General features: G+C 39.5%; 1 pseudogene; it reads right to left on the reverse strand.

The window, feature by feature from the left end:
• Positions 1–19,566: 19,566 nt before the first annotated feature.
• Positions 19,567–24,122, reverse strand: part of LOC147459507 (uncharacterized) — a 32,245-nt pseudogene continuing 27,689 nt past the window's right edge.

The raw sequence follows: 24,122 nt of genomic DNA on the forward strand, positions 1-24,122 counted from the left end.
CCCTAGGGAGTCCTTGGTGTCTTATAGTAACTAGTACTATAACTAGTGCTGTTTGGGTACAATATTATACTGGACTAGTACTCGTGCTACTAGTAAAACTGGTAATGTATCTATATTGACGTTGGTGCTACTGATACTCGAGCCAGGATTGGTACTGATGCTACTTGTGAATTTGGTCTTGATACTGGTACTATATTATATTAGACTTATACTAGTACTATATTATACTAGACTGGTACTGGTGTTACATATGGACTGGTGCGGATGCTATGTGTGTATATACTTTAATAACATTGTAACTGGATTGTACTGAACTGATAGAACTGCTACTAGTGTGATATACTGGTACTATAACTGGTGAGGTTTTATATTGGAATGATACTGATGCTACTTGTATTGGTACTTCTTATGTACGGGCACTGAATTTTTAATGGTTCTAGTAATGTATGTATACTTTATTATACTGGAGTAGTGCTACTTGTGTACTGGTACTGGTGCTACTTGTGAATTGTTACTACAATGGTCTGGTACTGGTGATATTGGAATTGGTGAAAAAATAGGTTGACCCCTTACCCTACTAAGATAGGGTAAGCAATGTATAGACATTATGAACTGGTACCATATTGTACTGGTACTGGTATGGTATTATACTGTACTAGGATTGTTGCTACTTATGTGATATACTCGTACTGGAATGGGTACATTTTGTGTACTATATTATCCTGGACTGATACAAGCGCTACTTGTAATACTGGTACTAAAACTACTTGTGTATTGGTGCTAGTATGGTTTGTGCTCTTTAATATTCGGACTGGTGCTACTTATGTACTGGTATATTGGAACTGATAATTCTAGAACTGGTGTAAATTTTGGTGGACTTCTTGCTCGGCTACGAAAATTTAAAGATATTTTGTTAAATTCCTTGAACATTATTTACTGGGGCTAATTGACCTAGGGAATTCGGGGTGAAATATAGTAGGTAATTTGGTAGCTCAGAATTTGGAGGTGTCTTGAAGGACACTTAATTGACGAATTAAATTCCACCGCCACACACATAGACACACATGTTCATTTGGAAGATTCCCTGGCTTTGTAATCCTTGTCATTTTTTGCTTAACTTCACGGTGGCTCCATCCTGACAGGTCCGCACTACAACACCCAATTCCTTGGTTCAAACCATGTCGTTTGATAAGTGTGTCCATACCCTTGCCCAACTTGTCAATAACTCTAAGGAAGGGTTTGCAGATCTCTTCGAATTCATAGGGAACATCCCTTGCCTGACACTTGCTCATAAAGGAGAGTTAGCTAAATTCTCTTGTGAAGGTGCCGAATTGACCAATTACTTACACAAATTATGTGGTCTTTCGCTTGGGTTTGTTTTAGCTCCGTCTATTCCGGTTCAAACTGTATCAAACATTTTATTTTGCAAGGACCCCTTGGCCCTAGATGCTGTCAAAGGCTTTCAGAAAGAGATGTCTTCTCTTAGTGAAACCTCTTGCTCTAATGGAAATAGTACCTAAAGTTTCTCGAGTTTTTCCCTTCTTGCGTTCCATACAAGTTGAAATCGAGTCTCTTGGTGTGGACCAACACCTTTGGACCCTACCCAACAAAGGGTTTTTAGCTCCCATATCTATCGAGAACTAGGTTTTTCTAGCCAACCTTCTGACTGCTTCAATAGAAGAAGCATGACTCAAAGTGTTAAAAGGTGTCCAATCTCTTGATAAAGGTGACCTTATTAAAGCTCTCTTTACTATGCGATTTCTTGATTCAAAGAAATGTGGCTCAAATACTGGCTTATATGTACGTACAAAGGGATTGATGGAGTTCTTCAAAAGTAACTCTGAGTACTACACTGAGTCTATTTGGAACATTTACAGGCGCCTTATGTCAAATGTGCTTGTCCGTTTCTTGATCCTAAGGCTTTGTGTGAATCAAGCATTATCTAGTTTGATCATACTATATGGTATGCCCTCAACAACTTGGATCTCATGTTCCCTGACACTCCTTCAGCTCACTACCTCTCCCATGCTCTTGGCTTGGAGGATAGGCGAGAGAACTTGTGCTAGCTCAAATGGCGTTTATTTAGTTCCCTTCCCTTATGCTCTCTCTACTCAAAGAACTGGCTGTAGAAAAACGTACGCTTCTTTTGGCTACTTATGGAAACTATCTTGGTATTAAAACTCTCCTAGGATTGCTAAAACCTAACACGAATGCTAAGGATTCACCTACTCTTAAAAGACCCAACTCTCTTATATCACCCACTTCCTTGTACACATACTTTTTGACTCCAGCCTCTTCTTTTGCTGAGTCATATGGAGGGAGAGTGAAAGCGAGAAGCATGATTAGAGGGAGAGAAAGAGTATATCTTGTCATACACTCATTGGATTTGTGAATGCAGGTACTATGTAATGAGGTTGGCAGAATGCATCTGATTTCTCAAGAGGACAACATTTGGGCATGCAGTGTTTGTTTATTGTGTCTTTGCAAACCAAATTTTAGAATTCTTTTCACCTCATTTTATATTTAAAAAATGCTTTCTCACTACATTTGGTAAGTCGGATCTACTCAGCCAAGTGAGGATTGGGTGGAGATTTACTGATTCCATACGACATCTGGTATACTCTAATGAGTTTCTTAGGAAAGGAAAACCCTTGAATGAGTTTACAATGGAAATTGGCAGTGTTGAAAGGCATGTTTGTACCATGAAGCTTTCTATTATTGAGAATAACTTTGTGAGAAGCCTCCTATCTAAAGGCCTTAACTCATACCTCCTCAACCAAGTTAATGCTCATATTGCTTTAAAAGCACTTTTTGAACGTCTGGCCGACTTGGTCAGTTTACTGGCTGACTTGGTCACTAAACTCCAATTCGAGTTAGCAATTCAACAAGAATTGAAAAAAACGATGGTGGAAGTCTTTTCGAGTATAGTCTCACAACTCCCACATGTGTGAATAGTCACTAAGTCGATGTGGCTAACCAATGAACTTTCCTTAGCCTTTTGCAAGCTTAAGTCAAAATGGTTCATTATGGGTATAGATAAAGCATCGAACACGACAAGTGTCATCTGCAAAAAGTTTTCCTTTGAAGCAGCTAGAAACCAACTCAGAGGAAATGAGTTCTTTTACATTGCAAAAGACCTGGATATTATTATCCAAAGAACATGTAAAAGTATGGCTTAGATAGGATTTTAGGAAGAAACTACCAAGCTTCCCATCCTATTTCCAACATTTAAAAGTCATAAACGCAAATTTCGATGGATCTCAGATGCCTCCAATTGCCTTTTTTCCAAGATTACAAAAAGTGTCATGGTAGGACTTAGTTTCATAAGTGAGGAACTCAAAAATATATGCGCTTTCAAAAGAAATGATGTAAGGCGCTTCTCACAAGTAGACATTCAACCTTTCTGGATTGTTAGCAACTCATATGATGTCATTTTAAACCTACCATCTGCCATTTATTCGGTATATACAATAGATATTGCCCAATGCTGTGAAAATATTCCTTTAGTTGGTGAATATGGTCTTATAAATGTATTAAATTGTCTTGTAGACACGGCCTTTTGTAATAAAGCAAGAGATGGATTCTTTGGCATCACCTTTGTTAAGACAACCAGATGGGTGAAGAAAGTGAGCAAGGCCTCACCTCTTCACATGAATAGTAGTCAGTTTAAAAAAATCATTTAGTGGGTTCTGAACCGCTATTATGTTGTACTGGGAAATAACTACTTTCGTCAAACAAGTGGCATTCCTATGGGATTCTCTGTTACCCCACTATGTGTAACCTTTGTTTGCTATATTTTGAATAAAATGGATTGTTAGGCAAACTTCCCAAGCAAAGGACTCTCTATGCTTATAAAATGTAATCACACCTTTAGATTTATGGATGACATATTAAGTAATAATAATCCCAACTTTGCCTAGCAGGTATTGGATATCTATCCTACTTGCTTAGCAATTGAACCCACCTTTTTAGAACAAGATACAATCATTGGAATTACTTTCACTAAGCGTACTGATTATCTGTCCATTGAATTGATTATTGACAATTTCTCTCTTGGTAACTTTTCTACTAGATTTTTTTGGAAACAGGATCACCTTAGGCTTTCTGCTGTTGAGTTTGTATTAAAAAAGGAGCAACACACCATTCAAACTGGGGTCCTTATTATAAAATTTCAAGCTAAAGACTTCCAAAAACGAGTTCTAATTTCCACCATAACGGCGGCTCTGAGTAAAAAAGAATGGCATGGCTTTTACTAAGGAACTAGGCCCATATCTAATGGGACTACTAGACTCATTAGTTATGGTGCCTGGGTAAGGGTGGTCACACACACACACACGCACGCGTACACACACACACACACACACACACACACACACACACACACACACACACACACACACACACACACACACACACACACACACACACACACACACACACACACACACACACACACACACACACACACACACACACACACACACACACACTGCTAGGATAAAGTGTCAAATCACTATACTGATATTGGTACTACTTGCGTATTGGTACTAGAGTTGGTAGTGGTATTGATGATACCTATGTATTGGTACTGGTATGGGTACTTATTATACTAGACTGACATTGATACTACTTATGTACTGATACTGGTGTTACTTGTGTACTGGTACTATACTGAATAGGTATTGATATTGTACTGAACAGGTACTGGGACTTTACCGAAGCAAAATGGATCTATGCGGGTACTGGTACTTTATTGCACTAAAATGATACTACTTATGAACCGATGCTACTTATGTATTGATATTGGTACTTTATTGTTCTTTATTGCACTGAATTGATATTGTTGTGTGATATACTAGTCAGGGGACTGATACTTTTTGTAAATTTTACTAGTATGGGGGCTGCTTGTGAGATTGGTACTTGTGCTAACTGTGTATTGGTATAGTATTATTACTCAACTATTGAGACTTTGTTTCTAGAAAAGTGATTAAATGCACTGAATGACTGGTTGGTTGTGATGACGGTGACAGAATATTGTTATGGTTGGGATGGTTTGTGAATTATAGTAACTATGTAATGGTACAGTATTATTACTCAACTATTGCAACTCTGGTTCTAGAAAACTGATTAAATGCACTGAATGACTGGTTGGTTATGATGACGGTGGTATAATATTGTTATGGTCAAAATGGGTTGTGAATTATAATAATTTTGGTAAAAGCTGCTGATATAGTAGTATGTGGTTGCGAATTACATTATGGATATGGCAATTGTGGCGCATTCCTTATTTATACACTTTCTACTCCAACTAAATGGTTCTTGGGCTTAGTCACCAATGACATTTTGCTAATTGTGTACTGGTACTGGATTAGTACTGGTACTAATATTGTTTGTGTACTATACTATACTAAACCGAAGCTACTTGGGCACTGGTACTGTAGACTCTAGTGTACTAATACTGAAATGGTATTGTAATATACACAAATAGTAATGGTACATATACTAATACTTTATTGTACTGTACTGTTACTACTGCCACTTGTGTGTCCTTGGTCCTTATTTACTGAGGCGAGTTACCCTAGGGAGTCCTTGGTGTCTTATAGTAACTAGGATTGTAACTGGTGCTGTTTGGGTACAATCTTATATTGGACTGGAACTGATGCTACTAATAAAACTGGTATTGGTATTGTATTGTACTGAATTTTAACACACACACACATGCACGCACACGCACGCACATGCATGCACACACACACACACACACACACACACACACACACACACACACACACACACACACACGCACACGCACACGCACACGCACACGCACACACACACACACACACTCACACTTTGCTAGGGATAGTGTGTTAATTTATATATATTGACACTGGTGCTACTGATACTAGAGCCAGGTCTGGTACTAATGCTACTTGTGGATTGGTCCTGATACTGGTACTATATTATATAGACTGATACTACTATATTATACTAGACTGATACTAGTGTTACATATGTGTGTATAGACTGTACTGACATTGGAATTGGATTGTATTGAACTGGTACAACTGCTACTAGTGTGATATACTGGCATTGCAATTGGTGAGGTTTTACATTGGATTGGTACTGGTGCTACTTGTACTGGTACTTCTCAGTGTACGGGCACTGAATTTGTAATGGTTCTAGTAATGTATGTATACTATCTTATACTGAACTAGTGCTACTTTTATTCTAGTACTGGTGCTACCTGTGGAATGTTACTACATTGTTCTAGTACTGGTGATAATGGAACTGGTGAAAAAATAGGTTGACCCCTTACTCGACTAAGATAGGGTAAGGAGTGTATAGACATTATGAACTGGTACTATATTGTACCGGGGGGGTTCACTATGTGTAAAACTACCATATCACGTGCGTTCAAGACATGTTTGTAAAACCCCTTATCTGTGAATTTTGTTAAGAATATAATGTACCCTTTTCCTTTAAAATCTGTAAGTTTTTTTTTAATTTGAAAAAATAATTCCCTTATGTATATATATCTCTGTAAGTTTCAAGAACTTTAAATACCCTTCTATTGAACTCACGTGATAGGTTACATTTTTATCAGGTGACCTCCTCGGGATATTGTATTGGTACTGGTATGGTATTATATTGTACTAGGACTGTTGCTACTTATGTGATAGACTGGTACTAGAACCGGTATTGTTTGTGTACAGTATTATACTGGAATGATACAAGTGCTACTTTGTAATAATGGTACTAATACTACTTGTGCATTGATATTACACTGGCATTGGAACTAGTATGGTTTGTGCTCTTTAATATTGAGACTGGTGCTACTTATGTACTGGTATACTGGAACTGGTAATTCTCGAACTGGTGTAAATTTGGGCGGTCTTTTTCCCCGGCTACAAAAATTTAAGGATATTTTGTTAAATTCCTTGAGCGTTATTTGCTGGGGATGACCTAGGGAATCCTGGTTGAAATATAGTAGGTAATTTGGTAACTAAGAATTTGGAGGTGTCTTAAAGGACACTTAATTGACACATGAAATGCCACCACACACACACACACCCACCCACCCACCCACCCACGCATGCACACGCACACGCACACGCACACGCACACGCACACGCACACGCACACGCACACACACACACACACGTTCATTCGACAGATTCCCTGGCTTTGTAATCCCCTTCATTTTTTGCTTAACTTCACGTTGGCTCCATCCTGACAGGTCCGCACTACACCATCCTCTAAGGGATATCTCATTCTCTCTCCTTAGCTCTCTCCACCTTTCTCTTTCTTTCTCTCCCTCGCCTCTCTCTCTCTTCCCCTGTCTCTCTACTAGACGGCGCTGCTGTATTCGTCGTACTTCTTGATGATGGGCCCACCATACTCTGATGGAGAAATGTGGTCACTCTTCAAACAATACTAAGTGAGCTCCCATGCTCACTTAGTATTGGTAGTGTATGCTTCTCTGGTGTGTATGTGTGCACTTGAGAGTTGTTATCTATACATTGGGATTGGGAGGGTGTGACCCACAAACGGTGTTGTGTTAAATTTGTCGGATCTATGGCAAAAGGCAAAGATAAGCAGGCTATTATGGAGCTGGTTTCTCCGACTCAATCTCACGTGACCTATGGCATTGATATGAACTTCTATTTGAACTATTTGGTTGTGATATTATTCACTTGTTGTTGTAGTCCGCATGCATATGCCAAATTATACACAAATCGAAACTTCCACTGTATCCCTTACTACGAGGAGGTTTTTTTGCACCTTAAGGGTTTAGGAAAGGCTTTTAGTTTGTGATTAACTTATCATTGGCATATATATGTGCATCCTTCTGTTTGCACTCTGAAATTTCATTTGAGGTTAGTGAGTATGGGCAATAAATAGCTACGGGCTTTTTCATTTGCATAGTTTTAGAATACTTTTAAAGGTGGTATCCTCTTACAAACACAAGATAAATGTTTCCCGGAGTTAGTGTTTTTTGCTAAAATATAATGACAAAAGCTCTTGCGAATGACCCTATATGATAGGATTGACTGAGGGGTTAACATACGACTTGGTATACTCTGTTATGGCTTATAGTAATGTTGTGCCTTTGAGTTGTTTATCAAGCTTACCATTACCACTCAGTTTCATTCTATAATGATCTAATGTTATAGATTTAGAACTTTAACATATGATCTCTTAGCCATGAATGGGTGATGTGTACACGGTTATGATTGATAGATTGTGGGCAAAGTGGTTATTAGGCTGATGTGTGCTTGTGGGGTTGGTACCGAGCTTACCATTCTTGCTTAGATATGATCTATGCCGACGTAGTGGTAGTCAACTTGTTTGAGTATGGTTATTAATGTTGTGAAAATGGCTATGACTGATTGTGGTCGAGTATGGTAAGATAATGGTTATGAAAGGTTGTGGATTATGATAAATATGGTTGTAAATGGGCTCCTCATAAAGATGTAAATTGTTGTTTATTGGATCAAAATTATGGACCATGGAATCTCTCCCGAAGACCACCAAGATCTATCCAACATGTACAAGTTTCCATGAGAGAGAATAGAGAGCAGAAAATATTTTAGTGTTACAAGAACAATGCCATCAAATATACCTTACAAGTATTAACTTAAGGCCTATAATATATGGGTGTGTGTGTGTGTGTGTGAGAGAGAGAGAGAGTGAGAGAGAGAGAGAGAGAGAGAGAGAGAGAGGGGAGGGGGGGGGGGGGGGGGGGGGGACTAGTCTTTCTTGGTGGGCCTTGCTATACAATGTTGTTGAGAAAGTTATGCTTGATATGATTAAATAAACATGAACAAAAGAGCACATTATAATGAAAAAAATTAAACAAATATGAAATTGAGGTCATTGAAAAAACAAATTAGTAATTTGAAAACTATATATAATTTAGAAGTAGATTTTCGCATATATGACAAGACATTAACAATTGCTATGAACTGTTTTGAATTGCTATGATGTCAGGCGAAGGAACCTAAACAGATATAGCAAAGTGATCTTGTGGATTTAAAGCAGCAAGTATATAAAAAATGAAGTATTAAATTAGCGCGCACAAAAAGTAAGCAATTTAGTAGATGTGAAATTTAGAAGCGGACCGTGAAACCATCAATGTATGAGATGACATTTTATTAAAATAATACTACATTGAGCATAGTAATACATAAGTTGCATTGATTAACTATAAGTGCCATACAAAAGTATGGTGGAGAGTTTGCACTGTGGTATCTCCAAAAATTATAAGGCACGGAAGCCATGCCCTAGCTCGTGGTCTTTATGCATTTTTCAAGCAACCACAAAGGCATGTAGAATTGAATGTAGATAATGACCCTTGCAGTTTTTTTGATGTCGAATAGTGCTTATCTAATTGAAACGTCCATTGTTGTGAATATATATGCTTTTTGTGACACACATCATAAGAGTTCCCCCCCCCCCCCCCCCCCCCCCCCCCCCCCACAACACACACACACACACACACACACACACACACACACACACATTTTCTATTTAGTTGATAACAATATGAATTGAGATAAACTAAACGATGAGAAGGAGAGTATTTTGAATGTAAAAATCAGTGTTTTTAAAAAACATAGGGTAATGTAGTTTTACCTTGCTATATAAGTCTTCAAGTATTTGTTTTCGTGAACTATGTCTAGAGAGTTTTCTTTTAGATTTGAAACATCAATCCAAATCTCTCTCTCTCTCTCTCTCTCTCTCTCTCTCTCTCTCTCTCTCTTAAATGTAGTTGCTTATTAGGAGGTGAACCAAAAATTATGTAGGGGAAGGTAATGGATGTCATAAATGTAGAGATAGACACGGTCAAGCCTTTGCAAGTTATAGAGAGATTTGTAGTCTTATCTCTCAAATCTCTTAAAGAAAATGGGATTGGAACGTGGTAGCTAGCATAGCATTCAAAAGTGTTTTATGGCCCAATTTCGTTCAATACAATTCAGTAGACATAAAATATAGGACATTGTAATGAGGAAAAATTTAATAGATTTAAAATTGAACATCTTTATAACTCGTGTGTATGAGAAGTGTATATGCATGTTATCTTGATGGCTTTGTCGATGTCTGCAAAATTGAGAAATGGTTCTAGTTCTCCATCAAGAAATATAAAAAGCATTGATAAACACTAAAATTGTAGTGCACCATAGACCTGGTCATTGTTTATGGGTGTCGTTTAAACGTGCAAGATAGAGGATGTTGTTTGTGTTAAGCTACATGGAAATAATGTGAATAGTGACATGTTTTCATGCAATGAAGCATAGAGTGAAAATGCTAAACATATAGTGCATGCCATGCATACAAGAGTATAGTGGAGAGTTTGGACTATGGTCTCCTAAAAAATATAGTAGGAATGGAAGTCGTGGCATGCCTTGTAGTCTTTATGTGTTGTCCAAGTATAATGCATAGGCATAGAGGTTTAAAGGAAAATTACAAAACTTGTAGTTTTATCAAGGTGGAGGCATGCTTGTCCATTTGAAACATCCACTGGTATGAATATATATGGTTCTTATAGCACATATCATAAGAATTAAAATAGATAAAAAGGTTGACATAGAATCTAAACTAAACTTAATCAGAACAAGAGTATTTAATATGAATCAAAATTATTAGTTCCCTTTTAATTCTAAACAATGTTTAAGAGATCAAACATTGCTAAGAACAACTTTTTTCTCCAACAACCCTTGTCATCAAACCAATCCATTTCATCATCACTCACTTGTTCTAAAGCAAGTCTTTCATGGTATGTGGTGAATGAATGTGGTCATACAGTGCCTTTTCTACAATTGATGATGGGGCATGAATTAACACATGTTGAAAAAAGAATGCACAATATCTTTGGCACACTCAAGATTTAGACAATTTCTACGCTTGGAGTGAATGAAATCATAGGTAGAACAATTTTGTTCTCAATTTCCACTAGAGGAAGCTACCAATAACACTAAAAAAAATGCCCCCATACAAACATGTATGCATTTGGGCCCAATGTCTTTCTACAACCCCTACTACTTGGGCCTTTTCTCTAGTAGTATATTGATTAAATAATTTTTTGCAACCCCTACAACTTGTGTTCTTTCTCTAGCAGTAAATTGATTAAACTCTTTTGTTTGTCTAATAGCTTTAGATATCAACCACTACACCTTGCCAATTACAAATTTCTCATTGTTAACAATCCTTAGGAGCTCTACATAGGGCTTGCTATTACTACAATATCTTCTCTATATTATGCTGAATACCGGAAATTAATCAAGAGATACACATATTTGGGAAGAGGATTGATAACTCGAATACTTTGAGAGCCATCCTTCCCATCTTTGATCAACGACTATCTCTACCAATGCTACTTTAACAATATGTAGACCATTCAAAGCATAGTACATCGTTTGCAAAGCGACTTTCACACAAGATTTGAAGGGACTTTTTAGATGAATTGTCTTGAAATAGGGCATAGGTGAACTCATACTCCCTAATAAATTTCACTGCATGGTTGGCATCTAACAACACTTGCTTTACAAATCAAATTTTTCCAATGTATTTAAAGAGAAAGTTTAATAAATGGGTTGCACATGGTACCCATGTGATCCCATGATACTTCTCTTGAATTGACAAGCCTACGACATTTTGAAACCTTTCTATGTAGTGGATGACATGCTTATACACCTTTGTTAAAAATTTAATGTGTTATCTTTTAGAGAGGTATCAATCGCTTCTAAAAACATTGAGACCTTGGGGAAAATCATCATTATGTTGATCAAAGAATTTTCATGGTAGCTAGTCTGCCCATTTAGTGCTATGGTATAGCCAAACATGGACACCAAATGAAGCATTGTTCTCTTGAGTATCTCCTTCATGGAGATCCTTAACTTTATCAACACATTCTGTACAAATTTTGTTATAGTTGGGTAAAACTCTTTTTTTGCACTGGAAATCAAGGCATAAAAAGTGGATTTCTAATGACGTTGGTGCAACCAAATCTAGTCGGTGCCAGGAGCTGGAACAAGCATGGGTATGGGTGTCTACAAGTGCATGGTAAAGGGATAAAGCAAGTGTGAAGAACCTAGGAATGTAGGTGATAGCATAAATGTATGCCTAAGGTGGTCTTCTAGGTCAAAGGGGCCATGTATGGGGCTAAACAAGTTGGTGGCTCAAGGTGCCAAAAATACATGGCTAGATTTAGTATTTGGGGTATTTTTTGAGCCAATCTAGATGGCTCCTCAATTAGAGCTACGAGGGGAAAGATATTGCAGTTAGATAGTGAAATGCTATCGGCAAACTGGGCAGGTACAAAAGGATGCTCATAGCTGATGCAAGTAGATAGACTTGAAGTTCTTGAGTTGTAGTGCATTTCGATCTTTATGAATTTCCAATCGGAGCTCTTTATGGGACAATAAAGTTTTCAAGGGTCCAATTGTGTGGCAAATTGACCGCAATAATAGGCGTGCTGGCAAAGGTTTTTTTGAGCTTGCTAGGGTTTTTGAAGGTAGCATGCATTGTGAAGAGTTGGCCAAAATTTACGGCTCATCAATCGAAGTCATGGGCACCATGATGCATCCAATTCAATTTGGTAGAAAACCGCGACAAGGGCAAATTGAGCTATTTTTTTCCACTTTATGGATTTTTGTTCAAGGCCATAGGGCGTCAGGATGCAACAAAATTCTTGGAGCTCGGTAATACCAAAGTGCAGCTCCAAATTGGAATGGTCAAGCGGGTGTTCCAACAAATCAGCGCACATGCAAGCATCGATGACATGGGAATCATATATTCAAGTTCTTATTTATGAATGCGAAAGGGAATGGTGGATGGACTTGGAAAAAGAAAAGAAGGTAAGCTCAAAAGCTAAGGGAATGGACAAAGCATATGAATCTGGAAAAGATAAGGGTAATGTTTTGAAGTAATTGTTTGTTAATGTACGATCTTCATTGAATAAATTAGCCGATTTGCCTAATAACAAGATGGTTGGGAAATACAATAGGATAACCCCTCAGTGTGTATATATTGTACATATCTTCCAAAAACCATAAAATAGTGTGGTTTCTACTCATATAGCGTGTTTTCTGGCCAAGATCATTGTGATGGAGCAATCCACAAAAATTTAGCCAAATAATAAAATTAGAAGTTTTTTAAGTATAGGATGGAATTTTCTGAGCAGTTTGGATAATTTTCCTTTAATTTTTGCTAATAGAAATAACAAAAGCTAAATAAATACAAAATAAGAAGCAAGAATGTCAAAATTGGATTTCGACTTCAAACGCCAAATCTTGAAGCTCAATGGAAAAGCCAAAAAAATTTGGGGCAATTTCGATCAAAAAACTTGGCGGCCACTCTGACTCACTAATCATCTATAACAGCTTGCGACAAAAAGGTCCATGGATGTCAAATTTTAGAGATTTTTCATTGGAGAGTACACTGAAAGGCCTATTAAGCTCATTGGGTAGGCATCGGACAGGCGGTGTCGGAAAAGTCCAGGTATATATAGTCCCTTGGGCCATTTTTTCTCTCATTTACACTATAGTCTTTAGAGAGAGCTCCGGGTTGTGGATTTTGGTGACCTTGCACGCTCTCCTATGCTCTGTTTGTTGACTCTTACACTCTATCCATGAGGGGTAAGTTCCTAACGATGTTTAGAAGCATTTTGAATATCACATTATCATCCACACGAGGTGTAGGGGGCACGACAACACATGTCAATTTGGGAACTTTCAAGACTAGAACACCGGCCACATCAGACATCCATATTACACCAAAAGTCAATCAAGGGCTCTTCACTAGTAGGGAAACACATTGCTAGAGTCAAAGATACAAAATGTATTAGGAAAACTAATCTAGTATCATAGGCATCCCGAAGATAGAGGACCTAGATCTAGACCATATTTTACATATGTGTTGGGATTATCGTGTTAGGGAACTTTGGAGAGTTAGGGGTGCATTGGAGGCCCAGTCAACAGTGAACGACAAAATGACCATATTCTTACCGTAAAGCGACCTTAAACTCAAAGGGGGTAATCTATACTTGCATTGGAGCTTCACCAACCTTCAATGGGCATACAACTAGTGATTAATGACTCCAACTCAAGCTCAACTCAAAAGGGAATTGTCAACCTAATCAAGCACAATAACAAGTGCAAGAAACACAACCAAGGGCTTCAGCCTTCATGGTTAACCTAGTGGAAGCTATATGGGGCAAAATTAGGGCCTAAATTGCAATAATTTGTAAGATTTATCTTAGGCGCATGGAAGATAATATGCTAGAATGGAAGCATATTGTGCACACATTTTCACATTGGCATAATTTCTCTACCCCTCAGAAAGCCCACATCACACTGGTACACTCCTTTCATGCATAACTCTTCTCAAATGCACTCTTCTTAAGATCCAAGCATAGGTAATGCACTCACAGAAAGACTTTTCACCTTGCATTTTGAAAAAGAAACATATACTTTCTTTTTTTTCCCATGTTGGAAAAAACTCACGATGCTTGTTGTCTTGAAGATGTAAGAGCCATAATCGCATTCATAAATTGTCCCTCACTTAACCTATAAGTGCAAATTGATGCTTCAAGGGGACTTTGCAACATTAATCATCAAAACAAACAACCACTGTAGTGTGTATGGCAATGTTGTTGCTTGGAGATGAAAGTGTAGGTCGTTAAGATGCAGTTGGTGAACAGGCGTCAACGGCAATCAAAGAGATTGGCTATGAAATTCGATATATGAAAAGAAATAGCATAGCGTGTGAAAAGGGATGGAGAGCCGCAACATTAAGCGGTGTGAGACTGACCGTAGGATGACATGCATGCACACTGATGTGATGTCAAACAAGTGGATCAAGACAAGGAGTAGCCCCGAGGTTCATTTGATAAAAATACTCTCCCAATGAAAAAACAACATATGTACAATGAGGCTAAATCAAAAAATGGGAGCACAAAAAGCCACACACGTGGAAATTGGTGCCATTTGAGCACACCCTGGGCCATGGTGAAGAAAGGCCCAGGATGCCAGAGTCAAAGGAGCACCTTGCTACCCTCCCACATGCGATCAGAGATGCCTAGGAGTCTCTCAAATTTTCCCCTGAGAGTATGGATGACCTTAGCCAAACATATCGAACAGTCTCTGATGCAAAAGCAGCGGGCTCACCAGATGAAACAGAGTGTCCAACCACAGAAGAGCTCCCAAAACTCCTTTCTCTCATTGCACCACTCTTGTGAAATAACCTCTGTAGTAGCAGGCTAGAGTGTAGGTTGACCCCCCTGTATCACTATCACCCTGCTGGTGGAGGATAGCTCAAACTGTAATGCAGGTCCCATGAGAGTGGTAGACCAAGCAGCTGCACCCCAAGTGTTTTGTCATGCTATGGAAAGAGTTGGCATCAGTAAAAGGACTTGAAGCCAAACCTATTTTTCCATAGGGCAGTCCCAAAGACAATGACATTGACTCTCCAAAGGATGGCCACAAGCTGCACATGCTCCTGAGAGGCCACTATGGTTAGGGGACTTGCTTCTCCATTATATGTTAAGTTTAGATGTACACAATGAGAGAAGAGAGTCGCAAGGAGGAACGGGGGCTTGCTCCCTAAACCTTCTCTCTCTCTCTCTCTCTCTCTCTCTCTCTCTCTCTCTCTCTCTCTCTCTCTCTCTCTCTCTCTCTCTCTCTCTCTCTCTCTCTCTCTCTCTCTCTCTACTAAATCCTATTTGTCACATTGGTCTCACATCCCCGCCCTTTAGTAAATTCTGTGCATTCCAAATGCCCTCTAATTTAGAGCCTTGTAGCACCCATGTGTGGTAAATTGTTTATCTTAATCTCTTTTGGAATATCAAGTCTTGAGTTCAACACTCGTCCTGGAGGTTTCCAAAGTCCATGATGAATAATCATAGGGCTAAAGGTTGCACGAAAAAGAAAGAGGGAGATATTTCTATGCACCAATGAACTTAGAAATGAATATATTACTATCTCGATTACTATACAATGCAAGAAATTTCTTTCCTTTATATAAATTGGGGAGATTTAAGTACTCGCCTCAAGAATTTCCCATTCCATATTTAAGTCACATAAGAAAGAAAAAAACCTACTAGGGAACACATTGGGAAGATGCATGAAATTTAGCACCCTCTCTACAATTCATAGTGTACACAAGTAAGAAGACCAAACTGATAAAAATGCTACCATGGGCACACTAATAGAGGATCCTTGATCTTGATACACCTTGGATTGGCAACAATCAGTTGGCAACTTGCCACCAAAAAGAATATCATCTTGAGCAGGCATTGCCTCATAGAAATTTGAATTGTAGATCACACTACATCCAAGAATTCCCCTCCTTGAGTTGTGAACATATCACGTCCAAGATGTTCAAAATAGTGAGTTTTGTAACACACCTTGTCCATGATTTTACCAAAAACATAGATCGTATACGCATCTCCATAGTGTTTTCTATATGTGATGTTTGTTCCTTACTAGATGCAATGTGCTTTTGAACTTTGACACAGAGGTTCAAACACCTTGAACTCCATCACAGGGATTCAAATCAAGTACTAAGAACTCCAAATTCCCCTGTTTGTTGCCCATGTGTCTCTCTCTCGCTAAAGAATGTCATTGAAACCCCCATAAAGCTAGAAATTTAGAACGGATTCCATTCATGGCCATTGCCACACAAGTCATGCCATTGTCCTCCTTGGAACCTATAAGAGGCTTGGAAATCAAAGTGAAAATCAATAGAAACACACAAGAGAAACTACAACGAGCTCAAGTTGAAAAGAAAGATAGAAAAAAGAAGCCATTTTCATAAAGCATGAGAGTTTTTCTTCTAGATGTACAAGCCATAAAGAAGTCACGTTCTTGCAAGACATAGCATACCTCTTAATCCGTGACACTCTTTATATTGGCTGAAGAGCTTTAGCAGATTTTTTCATCAATAACTCTAGCTTGCACACAATAGATATTCACCGTGATGCTTAAAACATACCTACAATCATCAGCTTGAAAATACATGCCATGGATATTCATCAATTTGAACATGCTACAAATATCCTGCTACCTTAGCACAACAAACTTGTCAATAGCCCTCATGGAATTGCAAGTAACAAGTAGAGCCTTACCCTCTATTCACCTAGAGCATGTCTTGCTTTCCCATCCTTTAGTTGACTGTGTGTGTGTGTGTGTGTGACTCTCTCTCTATGTGGTTTCTCAAGACCCAGGATACATTTATTGTCAGGGGGGCTCGGCTTCGGGAGGGATTAGTCATGAGAGGTATTGTTGCTAGTAAAGTTACAGAAATAATGGAACTTATACGTAGAGTTGTTGCAATAACTGATGCAAAAATTTGATAAGGAGAATATGGTGTAGTACAAATGCTTCGGGAGGACTACAACTGGTTGTTAGATAGGTGTAAGACTAGTAGCTTCTTGTCGGACAATCTGAGAGAGAGCCTGGATGTAGGTGAGGGAGGTAAGCACCTATAGGTCTTGGAGGTCTTTACCTTTGGGAAAAGCATACTTGAGTTGAACGAATGGACCCTATTCTTTGCCCAAATAATGGCTCAATATCCCATGCAACCAATTCTTCATTTGGGGAACTCCAAAGGAGAGCAAGGTACTAAGAAATTACTACTTTTGAGAAATGCATACTAAAGTGGAGATGTCGAGTTTCCATCTGGCTATTACTGCACATCATTCTATGAGCATCAATGGAAGTCTTCATTGGGGGAACTCCAAAGGAGAGAAAGGTACTGAGAAATTACTCCTTTTGAAAAATGCGTACTAAAGTGGAGATGTTGAGTTTCCATCTGGCTAGTACTACACATCATTCTACGAGCATCAATGAAACTCAGCATCACTCCTCAACCTTGATTGTTCTCCACATTTTCTCAAGACTTGCAATTCCAAGGATACTTGTATCTAGGTTCTTCATTTGCAAGTGGGCCAACTAAACTTGCCTTGCCTTGACAAAGAGCATGTAAGAGATAAGTGGTTTTCTTTGGAAGTGAAACATAGTCACAATAGTATCAGAATGCATGCTAGAGTTTTGGAGCATAGAAAGTATAACCAAGCACCACGTTCTCTGCAAGAGGCCATATCAAGCACCCCATCTTCACATGGTTTCCAATGTCCACTTCTTGCACAATAATGCAGCATGCTTTCAAGACGCAAGCATAGTTGATTTCTTATAGTGAAATCCATGATTCCACGGCTCCATGTTAGACGAGGTACACTCCTGGCCTTGTATATGTTGGTGCACATCCGACAACTAACACACTCCACTAGATGACATTCTCAATGCTAGCAAAGATGATGAACAAAACAATGCAGAATACCATATTTTTCCAAGAGCTTGTGATTAAAAACCTCATTATTTTCCACTTTCATATACCAGCATGACTTTGAGAAGAAAGTACAAGTAGTCTCTTTTTCTTAGGGATCCTCACCTCGCATCCGAGAATTGTAAACCAAAGCTTCTTCTCCCACCAATGTTGGATGTAACGTGCAATAAGTGGCTTCTTTAAGATCCAAGCATAAGCAATGCACTCACAGAAAGGCTTTTCACCTTGCATTTTTAAGAAGAAACATATACCTTCTTTTTTTGACCATGTTGGAAAAAACTCACGAGACGCTTGTTGTCCTCAAGATGTAAGCGCCATAATTGCATTCATAAATTTTCCCTCACTTAACCTATAAGTGCAAATTGATGCTTCAAGGGGACTTTGCAACACTAATCAAAATAACAAACAGCCACTGTAGTGTGCATGGCAATGTTGCTGCTTGAAGATGTCGTTGAGATGCAGTTGGTGAATAGGTGTCGATGGCATATTTGAAAAGAAATAGCATAGCGTGTGAAAAACGATGGAGAGCTGCGAGACTAGATCACGACAAGGAGGTTCATTTGATAAAAAGACCCGAGATCAATTAAGTAATGTAGAAACTTAAGTCTATAATAAGAATTGCATAATAGAGAGAAGACAGAACTTTGATTAATAACTAGAAACTGAATACACTGATGGAATGGAATGGAGCGTGCAGCTCTTTATATACAGGTGGGGGGCAATTCAAGGGATTTGATCCAGGGAGAGATTGAGGTAGCTGATTAAGGGTGGTTCACCCTTCACCTAATAGTCACGTGGAAAGGGACTTTGACAGCCCCCCTGAAGGGTGAGCTACTCCTTGAAATAAAAACAGAACTTGCTACAAGGATTGATCCAACATCTGAATATGAAAAAAAAAGGGAAGTGTAATACATAGCTCTAAAATAGCCCCCCTCAAGGAGAAGGGAACCTAAGAGGGATGAGGTTGAGGGCACGGCATGAGGCAGTTTATTTGGCCGCAAGCACGGATTTCTTCAAGAAATCAGCCCAATTCTCCTTGCTACGAACATACGTGAGTTGCAAAAACTTCTCTTGGACCAAGTCTTTCAAAAAATGATGACTAATTTTTACATGCTTTAGCTTTGATGGAAAAGAGGGGGATTCAGCCAAGGTGATGGTAGATTGGTTGTCGCAGTTTAGGATGACCGGGTCATGTGTCATAGCAAAGGGCAATGTGAATTATGAAATGAGATCTTGTAGCCATAGTGCTTCACGCGAAGCAAGGGCGACAACAACATATTTCGCTTCAGTAGATGACTGAGCGATGGACGATTGGCGCTTGGTTTGCCAGGAGATAGGGGCACCTGCAAGGTTAAACACATAGCCGCCAGTGGAGAAACAACGTGGGTCATCACCGGCCCAATTTGCATCAACATACCTAGAGATAGATATAGAAGTATTTGGATCATAATAGGCTTGTGTAGTGCGGAGATAACGCAGTGTATGCTTAGCAGCTTGTTTATGTGCTTTGCAGGGTTTATCCATAGAGCGAGAAAGCATGTATCCAACATAGGATAGATCAAAGCGTGTGAATGAGACTAGGTAGCGGATTTGGCCACAAAACTTAGGAAAATATAAGGCATCAGCGTGAGTGTAAGCATGATATTCTGGTGCAAGCTTGTGCTTAAGAGGGAGAGGGGTAAGCTCATAGGATGAAGGAGTTCCTCAATGTATTGTGATTGAGAGAGACTAATGGTTTTTTGGATTGGATCACGCGTCACTTGTATGCCCAAGAAATAAGACATCGGACCCTTGTCAGTGACGGGAAACTCTTGGGAAAGGCAATCTATTTCTTTCATAATGATATATTCGGAAGTGCCTAATAGAGGAATATCATCAACAAAGAGACCAAGTATGGCCATACCTTCAGCAGAACGCCAGATATAAAGGTTATTGTCAATTTGAAGACGCTCCCAGCCACAACCAATCAGGTACTCATGCATCCGCGTATACCATTGTCGAGCAGATTGCTTGAGACCATATATGGGCTTGTTGAGTTGACATACATGATTTGGATAAGTTGGATTGGCGAAGTGGGGTGGCTGAAACATGTAGATGAGTTCGCACAGAACTCCATGAAGAAAAGCAGTTTTGATGTCGAGATGATGTAGCAGAAGATCGAACTTAGCTGCAATTGTGACTAGTAGGCGAAAAGTGGTCATGCCAAGGACAGGGGAATACGTGTCGAAATAATCGACGCCGTATTGCTGTGAGAAACCGCGAGCTACTAAACGAGCTTTGTACCGCTCGACTGTGCCATTTGAATGATATTCTTTCTTTAAGAGCCACTTACAGGAAATGATGTAATGATGCTGCGGTGGAGGCACCAAAGTCCATGTGTTTGCTTCTTCGAGAGCTTGGAGCTCTTCCATGATGGCTCCATGCCATAGAGTACTCTTACTTGAGGCTAGAGCATCTGCAATAGAGAGTGGGAGTACATCTTCCAAGGGGTCGAGTGGTGCTGCTGTGATGCGCTCATCGAGCATGACAGTGGAGAAAGCTGTCGCATGATAGATATCGTGGATGGAGCGGGTGCGAACACGGTGGCTGGAGGAAGCTCAGGAGGATGTGGTGAGGAGCCATTTGATGAGGCAGTAGAGGGGGAACGGGCAGAAGTAGAGGACTAGGGTTCAATTTCATCCACATCAGAAGGTATGGGGATATGAGGAGGAGTGGCATGGGATTCTGGAGCGGGGACATGTGATGGCGAGAGTGGTGGTGTGGAAAGCCGAGCATATCTCGCTGGCTCACGATAGGGAGCAATACGAAGGTTGTCGGGAGGGAGGCTCCTTTTGCGCGCAGTTTGATAAGTGCGCACCATGCTGGGCGACGGAGGTGATAAGAGGGCGCTTTGGGAGCTGGGAGGTCGTTGAAATACAGGAGCCAATGAAGAGGGTGGAGAATGATGTTGATCAGCAGTAACTGGCAATGGAAGAAGGGCTGCGCCAAGAGGTGTATTCTACACACTTTGGGGTTCTATTTCTGTGCTCTCTCTTTCTCTCTCAACATGGTATCAGAGTAGTACATTTTTTTTTTGATTTCTCTGCTAATTGAAAACGATTTTGCAAAAACTACCTGGTACAGAGAGATCGGAATCAATGTGGTCTACAACTTTGCAGAAGGAAGTTTTTTAAAATTCTGCACCGATTTTGAGTTATCGTTTGCGGACTGCATACATACGTGAAAAGCAAGTTTCGTTTTATGTTTTGATTTTTATGCTAATTGAAAACGATTTGCAGAAACTACCCGCGTGAGGGATCGGAATCGATGTGGTCTACAACTTTGCAGAAGAAACTAGCCACTGCAGGCATCGGAATCGATGAGAATCTATTTGCTTGAGCCATCGAAACTGATGTGGTCTATAACTTTGCAGAAGAAAGTTTCTCTAAATTCTGCACCGATTTTGGGTTATCGTATCGCGGACTGTGAATATGTTTGAAAAGCAAAATTTTACTTTTTGCTTTTGATTTTTCTCATAATTGAAAACTTCTCAATTATATTTTTTCTTCATCAATCATATATTTGTTACTGACGTAACTTTGCTGCAGAAGCCAGTTACATATCGTTCCAATTCAGTCGAGCAGTTGATGATCGTCCAAATTCTATCGAGCTACTGTTGGTACATGATCTTTTGTTATATGATATACTCGCTCATTGATTCTCGTATAATTATTCTTTTAAAGATATAGTTTCGTCGTTTTATTGATAATTTCTCGTTGATACCATAGTGGTTTTGATGGTACCATGATGACGTTTTGTTAGTACTTTGGTCATGGTGATTTTTGTTGATACCATGATGATATTTCATTGATACCATGGTTATTCTTGGTGATGCCATGATGATGTTTCGTTAATACCATGGTTATTCTCGGTGATTCCATGATGATATTTTGTTAATTCCATGGTGATTTTTATTGATACCATGATGCTGTTTCGTTGATACCATGGTTATCCTTGGTGATACCATGATGTTGTTTTGTTGATACCATGGTTATTCTCGGTGATACCATGATGTTGTTTCGTTGATACCATGGTTATTCTCGGTGATGCCATGATGTTGTTTCGTTGATACCATGGTTATTCTCGGTGATATCATCACTACAACACTAAATGAAGATATCGACGCGCCTATATCGACGGCCATGCTTTTCCACGCATATATCGACGACATTAGCGGGCGTCGCTATACGCGTTGCTATACACATTGCTATACGCGTTGCTATACGCGTTGCTATACGTGTCGCAATGTGCGTTGATATACGCGTGGAAAGGCTTTATTTGCCACGCGTATAGCGACGCGTATATCGACGCCAAAAAAATTGGGGAAAAAAAGCAAAACCCGCGTGTAGGGGCCATTTTCGCCTGCTCGGATCTTGGCCGAAACCTGCTGCGCAGGTATTATGTCCATCTCCACCCTCCCCAACCCCTCTCTCTTGCTCTGTCTCTCTCTACCTCTACATCGTGTGTGTGTGTAGGAGAGAGAGAGAGAGAGAGAGAGAGAGAGAGAGAGAGAGAGAGAGAGAGAGAGAGAGAGAGAGAGAGAGAGAGAGAGAAGAGAGAGAGAGAGAGAGAGAGAGAGAGAAATGTGTGTGTGTGTGTGTAGGAAAGAGAAAGAGAAAGAGAGAGAAAGAGAGAGAGAGAGAGAGAGAGAGAGAGAAATGTGTGTGTGTGTGTAGGAAAGAGAAAGAGAAAGAGAGAGAAAGAGAGAGAGAGAGAGAGAGAGAGAGAGAGAGAGAGAGAGAGAGAGAGAGAGAATTAATGTATGCTTAGGAAATTAAAACTAAAGAAAAAAAAATTAAAGAGAGAAATGAAATGAAATGTTATATTAACGTCTTCGAAAGGCCAAAGAGACCTATGAGACATGAGACAAGAAAGTTACAATGTGATGGATCTGATACGAAGTCAGAGTAAGAAGATGACAAAATAAAATATTATGGAATCCTAAATTGATGGGTGTGGACTAAACGGCTAAACGAGCTAGTTGGGATAGGTAGATCTCCTCCATGGTCAGTACTCTGACCGGACGTTGTGCATGTCGAGCCAAAGTGACCTAGCTAGATCCTCTGATGGAGCCTCTGTCGATGTTGTGTAGTCCTCCGCAGTCGTGGGCGTCTAGATCTCCCTAGATCAGTCGCTCGTTCGATCATTAGAGAGATAGGGAAGTAGAGAGCGAGAGAAAGAGAGAGGTAAGTAGAGAGAGAGAGAGGATAGGAAATAGAGAGATAGAGAAAAGAGTTATATATATATATATATATATATATATATATATATATGATATATTATATAGAGAGAGGAGAGAGAAGAGAGGAGAGAGATAGGGTGCATGTCGAGCCAAAGTGACCTAGCTAGATCCTCTGATGGAGCCTCTGTCGATGTTGTGTAGTCCTCCGCAGTCGTGGGCGTCTAGATCTCCCTAGATCAGTCGCTCGTTCGATCATTAGAGAGAGAGGGAAGTAGAGAGCGAGAGAGAAGAGAGAGAGTGGTAGTAGAGAGAGAGAGAGGAGAGGATAGGAAATAGAGATAGAGAAAGAGAGTTATATATATATATATTATATTTAGAGGAGAGATAAGCGTTAGGAAAGAGACCGAGAGCGAGATCGAGAGAGAAAGAGAGATAGCAGCGAGAGCGAGACGAGAGAGAAAGAACGAGGAGATAGGGTACGTAGACAGAGAAGAAACTATGGAACTGAAAGAGGCAAAGGGATTTTGCCTGCTACATGAATTGCCATGTACAC

The sequence above is a fragment of the Adiantum capillus-veneris genome, chromosome 4, assembly GCF_014529385.1.
Source record: "Adiantum capillus-veneris isolate H3 chromosome 4, ASM1452938v2, whole genome shotgun sequence".
Lineage (NCBI taxonomy): Eukaryota > Viridiplantae > Streptophyta > Polypodiopsida > Polypodiales > Pteridaceae > Adiantum > Adiantum capillus-veneris.